Genomic DNA, 9,434 nt, shown 5'->3' with positions numbered 1-9,434 from the left:
AATCCTGCCTCGAGCATGGATATGTGTGATGCCCTTAGGTTACTTAGGTTTAAGTAGTTCTAAGTTCTAGGGGACTGATGACCTCACAAGTTAAGTCCCATAGTGCTCAGAGCCATTTGAACCATTTGAACCAATCCCTTGTATTATTGTTCTTTTTACGCGGGCGCTGTGTCTGGTCAATTTCATATCTAAAAATGAAGTTAAAGCAAAATTTTTTATTTAAGACTGCACCTGAAAATTATTTTGTGGCATTTGGTTTTAATAAATATTGTTAAAAATAACCAATATAACAAATCAGCCCACACACTCTCCTTACGCTCTTGTTCATGTTTGCCCGCGAACTGCATCTGTGTAATCTCCTCAATGCGTCACGTGAGTCGTTGTCTGAACAGTGTTCTGTATAGTTGTGAGCCGTGGCGGACTGGCGCCAGCTCCGGGTACGCTCGTTATATCGTTGCGATCGATTCTGGAAGTTATATGTGATCTGTGGATATCGTGTTGCTTTCTTCCGGGTTGTTGGGCTTCGAGACTCGGCCGTCAGATTTCGAAAGAAAAATATTGAGAGCCTTTGGACGTCTCCGGAGAAAGGAGTGTCGACTGCGACCGGGTGTGCCCTATCAGCGTGATATGCCGCGGAGTTGTATTGGTCGTCAAGTCTGTGTTTTTGGGCAGTTCGGAAATAAAAGTTTCGTGATTTCTGTCGAGGAAAAGGTCCCTGAAGTAAAGTGGTTGAGCTGCATGAGCCACAGAGTTGTGCTGTGTGCAAACATCAAGTAAGTTGGCCGTTAGTGTACGTGGCTGAGCGACGTGTTAAGACGCGTTTCACTAGCTAGATGATTGTGGAACTTACACAGCCGTTAATCGAAAAGTATGTGTATGAGCTCCGTGTGAGCTGGTTAAATGTTGTCTTCGCAGTGAGGTCTTAGTTACAACTGTACTGGTTGTTCCCTAATTGATCATTAAGGGCATCAAGTGACTGAAAACTGCACCAAAGTGATATTACTGTTATCGGTGAACCGTCCTTAAATGGTTTCAATTTAAAGGTCAGTGATTGCTGTGGACGGAACATTTTGTAGACTGATGCACGTACGTCTGGTGCAAGGATTCTGCCCTTTATTTTTGTGTGTCAGTTGCAATTGTCCTGTGCTTGTCAAAAGCTGCTGCTAAGTGCCAACGCCTTGGCGAGGAGTGAGGTGTAACCCGCAGCATAGGTCCTGCTGTGTTTACATAACTCTACCACGGCTGGATTGCTTTGGGCGAAGACCCCATACCAAAAGCTTAGTACAACTTTCCTTTCCGCCAAGGCGGGTGAAACACGTTTTGTAATTTGACTGATTTTCTGATGCTTAAACAAATGTTTTTTTTGGGTTACATGAAGATAGACCTGCAACTAAGTAAACGTTAGCAAATAGAGCAGGTGTAAAGTAATTAAATTCTCTCTATCGAGTGTCACGTAATTTTGGGCTAATTGCAGTGATCTGTCTCTGTAGTAATAGACAGCCCACAGTGCTTGTTGAGTCGATGTCACATTTCTGTTTAAGTTACAGTGTGTGTTCACGTAAAGTGTAATCTGGATTTGTTTCATGGCAATCTTTCTTGCTTCTGTTACATATCCATGTTCTAGTGAATTGTGGTTAACCACGTGAGTTTTAAGTGTTGTTTGGGCCGTGATGGGCCGTTTAGCAATCAAATGCAATTAAGTGGCTGGCCCAATCTGATAGGAACTGTACTGCCAGTTGTAAGCTTTTGTTAAGTGTGGCGAAGCCACAGCAATAATGTGTTTGCTAATTGCTGATTTCATATGCTTTTTATGGTTATACTTGTTGGGTTCTAATAACTGTCTTGTTTCTATAAGAACTTATACTAAGTAACTGCTGCATTGCACTGAAGATTGTGGGGAATTACCTGAAGGACTCTTATGTTGATAAATTAAGTATGTGTAAATCAAAGTATGACTACCAGCCATGATTCACCATCCCGTTTCCCGTCCTGATAACAGTTGTGGTATTAAAGGGGCCACGTACCAAGTTGTGAGTGCATTATGTCGGAGCTGAGTGAGTTCGAACACGGGCAAATTGTCGGTGCTCGTATGGGGGGTGCATCAGTAATCAAGACAGCCGAAATGTTTGGTGTTGTAAAAGGCACTGTATCGAAGAGTTATACTCTGTACAGGGAAATCGAAAAAAAAAATCATCCTCTAAGTTATAGCATTGACAGACGTGTGTATTGAGTCATCGTGGCAGCCAGTCATTGAAGAGGATGTTTACGCAAAATAAGAGGACAACACCTGCAAAAGTCGCTGCAGAACTGAATGTCGCACTCTCGAACCCTGTCAGCACCAAAACACAAAGTGTGCTCTACTAGCCATGAAACCTGTGCTGTGGAACAACGGAAGGAAGTCATTTGGTAGTATAAGTCTTCTTTGCGACTTTCGACCGGGTTTACGTCCCAAGAATAAAACATTGCAGGGATTCGGTGATTATTTGAGCAGCTGTATCATGGTATTCCATGAGCCCCAAGATTATTCTGCGAGACCGCACTAGTGCCAAGGATTATGTGAATCTTGGCTCATCAGGTCCATCTCATGATACAATATTTGTTCCCCAATGGTGATGAAATGTTCGAAGTCGACAGCGCCCCTCTTCAAACAGATCGCATCGTTCAGGAGTGGGTTTAGCGAGTATCTTCTCTCAATATTACTGAGCCTTTGTGGTCTACTTTGGAGAGAAGCGTGCACGATCGCTATTCACCTTGTAGCAGTAATGAGAGTTCCCGCGCCCCTACCCCCCACACGCCTTACGAAACAGTACCATTAAATAAATTTCTATTTATGAACTACTGTGTGATTACTATTTTCCAAGGTATTCACAATGGAAGACCATTTTGATCGAAACCACAGCAAAGTTTCTTATTTGAAACCGCAGTAAAAAAGCAAACTATGCATGCTACGAAGAAGTTATGTCAATCGTCTTTTCAAATAAGAATTATCTCTGTAAAAAAAAAGTGGTTACATTGTTTTTCATTACTCTTTCTTCCCTTTCTAGACACTGGATCTAGAGATGTTAGTTTACCGCAGTCTATGACTTTTATGAGTAATAACGTTGTTTCCCACTGAAATCCCTTTTATTTCATTAAACTGATTAACGTATTACTCCTCTGACTCATGAAAATGATTTTTCACCGGTTTTAACTAATTTGGAGGCGGTTCGTTTCGTGCCGCAACGATCGAGCACAATTAGCGTTGTATCGTTAGCTATTCATTTACTGAAAGGCGAACCTGCAACTTTAGTACGAGGTCCGTTAATCTTTTTCAAAACACTTTTCTGTATGAGGAAGACGAGTTCAAAAATGGCTCTGAGCACTATGGGACTTAACATCTGAGGTCATCAGTCCCCTAGAACTTAGAACTACTTAAACCTAACTAACCTAAGGACATCACACACATCCATGCCCGAGGCAGGATTCTAACCTGCGACCGTAGCAGTCGCGCGGTTCCGGCTGAGGCGCCTAGAACCGCTCGGCCACCGTGGCCGGCGAAAGACGAGTTCATACGTTACCCAACATACCGGAAACGAACACAGACTTTTGGCCTATACGTATAGTCTTTGAGGTGAAGGAAAGTACGAAAGTAAATCATAAGGAATTTTAAGAAAAGTGATCAAAATTAGTATTGCTGATTGTTGTGGAAGGTAAGAAATGTTTATTCTACTGTTGGTGAGCTCGATTCTTTCCATGAACACTTTCAAAATACAACTGTTGTGTAAGTTAAACGAGTAGCACGAAAGGAACCACTTCGACGAACTGAACTTCCCACTACTTTGCATGAGGAGCGGCATATTCCGTTAAAAAACTACAAAAAGCAGTATTTGTCCTTTTCGGGACGACTGTAAAATGTTTTGAATGCCAACGGTTTTCCTACATTGTTCTGGGCTTGGTAATGCATTGCGTTTTCTTTTTTCCATATTTTTGTCGACCACTGTACACAGGATTTGTGAATACCTTCTGCATGCCTAAACGATACAGTTGAATTAGCCAACAAATCAAAATGGCAGCTACAGCTGAAACATTCAATTATGTGAAACAAAGCACAACTTCACAAATTGAATACAAAGGAATTGGAGTACCAACAAGCGAAATGCAAACTTATCTTTGTAAGTAGCTATTGGCGGCAGTGTCGCGTACACAAAGTATAAAACGGCGGCACATTGGCGAGGTTGGGATTTGTACTTAGTTGAGGTGATAGATGTGAAAAGATTTCCGATATGATTATGGCCGCACGACGGGAATTACCAGACTTTGAACTCGGAATGGAACTTGGAACTAAACGTATGGAATACTCCATTTCTGAAATTGTTTTGGAATTCAATACTCCGAGAATCATAGTGTCAAGAGTGTGCCCAGAACACCAAATTTCAGGCCTTGACTCTCACCGTGGGCAACGCAGTGTCCGACGTCCTTCACTCAACGACCGAGAGCAGCGGCGTTTGTGTAGAGTTGGCAACAGAGAAGCAACACTGAGTGAAGCAACCGCAGAAATCATTGTGAGACGTACGTCGAACGAACGTATCTGCTAGGACAGTGCGGTGAAATTTAGTGTTGATGGGATATGGCAGCAGACGACCGATGCCCTCCTGAGCTCGTGATCATATCGGTTGGACCATAGACGCCTGGAAAACCATGCTCTGGCCAGATGAGTCCCGATTTCAATTGGTAAGAGGTGATGGAAGGATTCTAATGTGGTGCACACCCGACGAAGCATGGGCCCAAGTTGTCAACAATGCACTGTGCAAGCTGGTGGTGGCTCCTTAATGGTGTGGACTGCGTTGGACGGGGTCCTTTAGTGCAAGTGAAGCCATCAGTGACTGGAAATAGTTATGATCGGCTACCTGGAGGTTGTTTGCAGTCGTTCATTGACTTCATGTTGCCAGACAATGATGGGATTTTTATGGATGACAATGTGCCATGTCACCGGGTCACAATTGTTCGCAACTGGATTGAAGAACGTTCTGGACAATTTGAGCGAACTATTCGGCCACTCACATCGCCCAACACAGGACATAATCGAGCGGTCAGCTCGTACAAAATATGCTGCACTAGCAACACTTTCGCGATTATGGACAGCTATAGACGCAGCAAGGCTCGATATTTCTGCAGGTGACATCCAACGACTTGTTGGGTCAAGTCGAGTTGCTCCACTACGCCCGGTAATAGGTGATCCGACACGCTATTACGAGGTATCCCATGACTTTTGCCAGCTCAGTGTATCTTTGCATCCAGTAAAATCGGAACACATTTCACACGGAATATTTTATTCGAATTTGTTTATGCTACCACCTAAAAAACATTTCTGTTCCTTTTGAAAAGCCGGCTGCTGTGGCCGCGCGGTTCTAGGCGCTTCAGTCCGGAACCACGCTGCTGCTACGGTCGCAGGTTCGAATCCTGTCTCGGGCATGGATGTGTGTGATGTACTTAGGTTAGTTAGATTTAAGTAGTTCTAATTCTAGGGAACTGATGACCTCAGATGTTAAGTCCCATAGTGCTCAGAGCCATTTGAACCTTCTGAAAAAACATATGTACTGCGCGAGCCATTGAAAAGTACAAATATTAATGACTTTGTATCCCATTTCTTTTGTCTATTGTGTGAGGGAAGTGTGACTGTGTATATATGGCTCTGTACGCGCCGTGAACTGTCCTACCTTATTCTCACGATCCATTCGCGGAGGTAGTATAACGGTCGCACAGCCTTGCCGGAATACATGTTCTCTACATTTACCCTACAAGGTTTCGCGAGAGCTTTATTATCTTCCAGTTCCTGAGAATTTCGGTTACACCTTCGTGCTGACAGGATTACGATCATAGCTGACTGCCTCTGAATCCATTTCATGTCTGTTGGCATACCTTCTTGATAAATATTTGAAACAACGGAACAAACGAGAGTTAATCATAAAATCTTAGTTATCTCAAAAAATGGAATTACGTAACGAAATTTTTGTTTGTTTGCTCGAATATATCTGCAGTTCCGGTGCACCTCGGAATCGTCGCACAGCACAGTACCGAAGCTCGCCTTTACAGAAGCGAAAATAAAATGGCGTTGTACATTTATAAAGTCGAGTATAGATCGCTGATTCGTTTTTGGCACCAGCGGAGATGTTGCAGACGTATCAGGCCAATTCGGATGACTTCTTTGGCTGTTTTGTCCTGAAGTAACTGTAACATTTCCGCTGCTGCTGGAGACAAATTATGACTCGTTACCACACTTCATAAACAAACTGCACTGTTTTGATATGGTTCCTCTAGTGGCGTGCTACGGCTCTGTGGCGCGGGATTCCAATGTGCGCCATAACTGTAGATATATTCGTGTAAACCAGCAAAAAAGTGAATTATGTAACTTCGTTTTTCGAGGTGATTTTTAAAACTTTATGACTATGCTCTGGAACTTGACACACTAGCTTCATGTTCCGACTGTACTGTAATAACCATGGAGGTGTAATACAGGAAGTTATCAAGAAGACACAGACTTGAAGCCATCGTCCGCAAACTTAGTAGCTTGTAAATGGAAATGCCATGTGGCTAGGGCCCCCGTCGGGTAGACCGTTCGCCTGGTGCAAGTCTTTCGAGTCGACGCCAGTTCGGCGACTTGCGTGTCGATGGGGATGAAACTATAAGGACAACACAACACCCAGTACCTGAGCGGAGAAAATCTCCGACCCAGCCGGGAATCGAGCCCGGGCCGTTAGGTATGGCATTCCGTCGCGCTGACCATTCAGCTACCAGGGACGGACATTAACAGCATGCAGCATATGCAGATGGACTAATCGTTCTGATTATAGTCTAAAGTGTAAAGGTATCATATTTCGTCCGTGAGTGGACTGGTCCAAGCAATATTTTCTTTTATGTATATGAATTTTAGCTGGGCTTCTTACTTTTACTGTAGCAGTTTCATTTCTGTAATTTACTTTTATATTTCCTATCAATTACAACTCAAAGTGCGCTCTGGTTGAACCCTGTGAGAATGAAATATTCCAAAATGCCCAGACATGGCAAAGTATGTTCTCAGCATTTTCGGGAAGAGGACATAGACGGAATATCAGTTTCGTTTATTCCGTATTAAGGAAAACGGTAGTTAACGAAAGCACCCTTTTCGCATCACACACTTCGCTTCTTGGTTATTCGAAACATGTAATAAAAGGAAAGGTACCTTAAAGAGGCCAAATGCGTCGTATTACTGCGTCAGATATGCGTTTAAGACCAAAGCAACGTCTGAAAATACCTTCCGACACTGCGTTATTCACGAACGCACTGTGCGATTTACTTTTGCGTGGACCAGACGGAAATTAAGAACAAGAAACACTTGTAAACAGTAGTCTGCTAACGTTCAGGAGCTACAACCATGATGGCGACGGCTTCAAAGCAGTGTACACCGTAAGTGTATACCGCCATCTCCCCTCTTATACGTCCATGATAACAACATTGCGTACTGCCACTTGTTGAAGTCGTCTCTGCGTCGTAGGGTTTGTAGTTGAACTGGTTCTGTCCCAAAATTTCAGTTACTTATCCCTGATACACATAATCAGAATAAGTAGCTAATTAGATCTGTAAGTCACCCGAGCCCTCATACAGTGCTTAGAAACTCACTATAAATTTTAATTAAATCTAGTAACACTGCAAAGTTACAAATATTTCAAGTACAATTGTTCACAGTGCGGAAATATTCTGAGCCCAGGCCAACACTACTCTCGAGAGCACAAGTATAGCCGACTATCAACGAAATTATTCTGATTCGACAGTTGTGAAACACTGAGTCCACATTGAGCAGTCCGAATCGCTACGAATTTACTCGCGTATCAGAAGTCCGACCGACCCACAGTGACAGTATACTAAGTTCGCAAATCAAAATTCGTGTAAATGGAGCGGCTAAAACCACTACGCGACTTTGACAGTTCTAGAAAAAAAAAAGCACTCGGATGTATTGTCTCTCTGTCGTCACTTTGCAGGTACACTTCAGTTTCTCAGAACTCTTACGGCTAATATAAATCGTCTGTTTTCCTTCCTTATTGCATATCACTCGTTAACGTTACCCCTGAATGTGCTCAAGATTTTCGCCACCGATCTTGCAATCAGATGTTATCGGGTTCTTTTTCTCTGTTATAGGCATAATGTAACATTTATCCACACTTGAAGAGAGTGCCACTAATTACATCAAGTGGAAATGTTTTCCAAGTTTTTCTGAGTTTCCTTAAGGCTGTCCAACGGAAAAACTTTCCTGTAGGCATACACTTCCTTGGAACGAAGATGTAGACGACAAGAAAGAGAAATGGAATGAATTTGAATTCGATAAATCTGTATTAACTATGTGCATAATGCAGTTTCCATGTTTTCTTGCGCGTAAAACCAGCTTTGTTCTTTTTAAATAACTACTTATAATCAGGTTTTATCAGCCTTACTACAGTTCAACAATAGTGGAGTCTCACCGCTTATGGGTTGGGTTGTTTGGGGAAAGAGACCAGACAGGTTGGTTGTTGTTTGTTTTGGGGGAAGAGACCAAACAGCGAGGTCATCGGACTAGGGAAGGACGGGGAAGGAAGTCGGCGTGCCCTTTCAAAGGAACCATCCCGGCATTTGCCTGGAGCGATTTAGGGAAATCACGGAAAACCTAAATCAGGATGGCCGGACGCAGGATTGAACCGTCGTCCTCCCGAATGCGAACTCCAGTGTGCTAGCCACTGCGCCAACTCGCTCGGTCACCACTTATGATTCACAAGCTATGGTTGAATCAAGCGATTTAAATAGAATGCTAATTGGTTATCGTCAGTATTCATATGGTAGAGGGAAGAGATATTATTTACAACACACGAGCCGGCCCAAGTGACCGAGTGGTTCTAAGCGCTACAGTCTGGAACCGCGCGACCGCTACGGTCGCAGGTTCGAATGCTGCCTCGGGCATTGGTGTGTGTGATGTCCTTAGGTTAGTTAGATTTAAGTAGTTCTAAGTTCTAGGGGACTGATGACCTCAGCAGTTAAGTCCCATAGTGCTCAGAGCCATTTGAACCATTTTTTACAACACGCGACTTGAGAGTTAAGTTCTGCCCTAGAAAGAACTACAAGTGGAATTTCTAGTTGGTAGAGACAAACGAGTTGCATCACTTCCTCAGTTCTTCACTGTTGTATTTCGGATTCGGCGCCCCTCTGACATCTTCAACTGACAGTTGCGAGCCACATATGATTGTGAAAAAAATGGTTCAAATGGCTCTGAGCACTATGGGACTTAACATCTATGGTCATCAGTCCCCTAGAACTTAGAACTACTTAAACCTAACTAACCTAAGGACATCACACAACACCCAGCCATCACGAGGCAGAGAAAATCCCTGACCCCGCCGGGAATCGAACCCGGGAACCCGGGCGTGGGAAGCGAGAACGCTACCGCACGACCA

The sequence above is a fragment of the Schistocerca cancellata genome, chromosome 2 (genome assembly GCF_023864275.1).
Source record: "Schistocerca cancellata isolate TAMUIC-IGC-003103 chromosome 2, iqSchCanc2.1, whole genome shotgun sequence".
In the NCBI taxonomy this organism is placed as follows: domain Eukaryota; kingdom Metazoa; phylum Arthropoda; class Insecta; order Orthoptera; family Acrididae; genus Schistocerca; species Schistocerca cancellata.
This window is presented reverse-complemented; position numbering follows the sequence as displayed.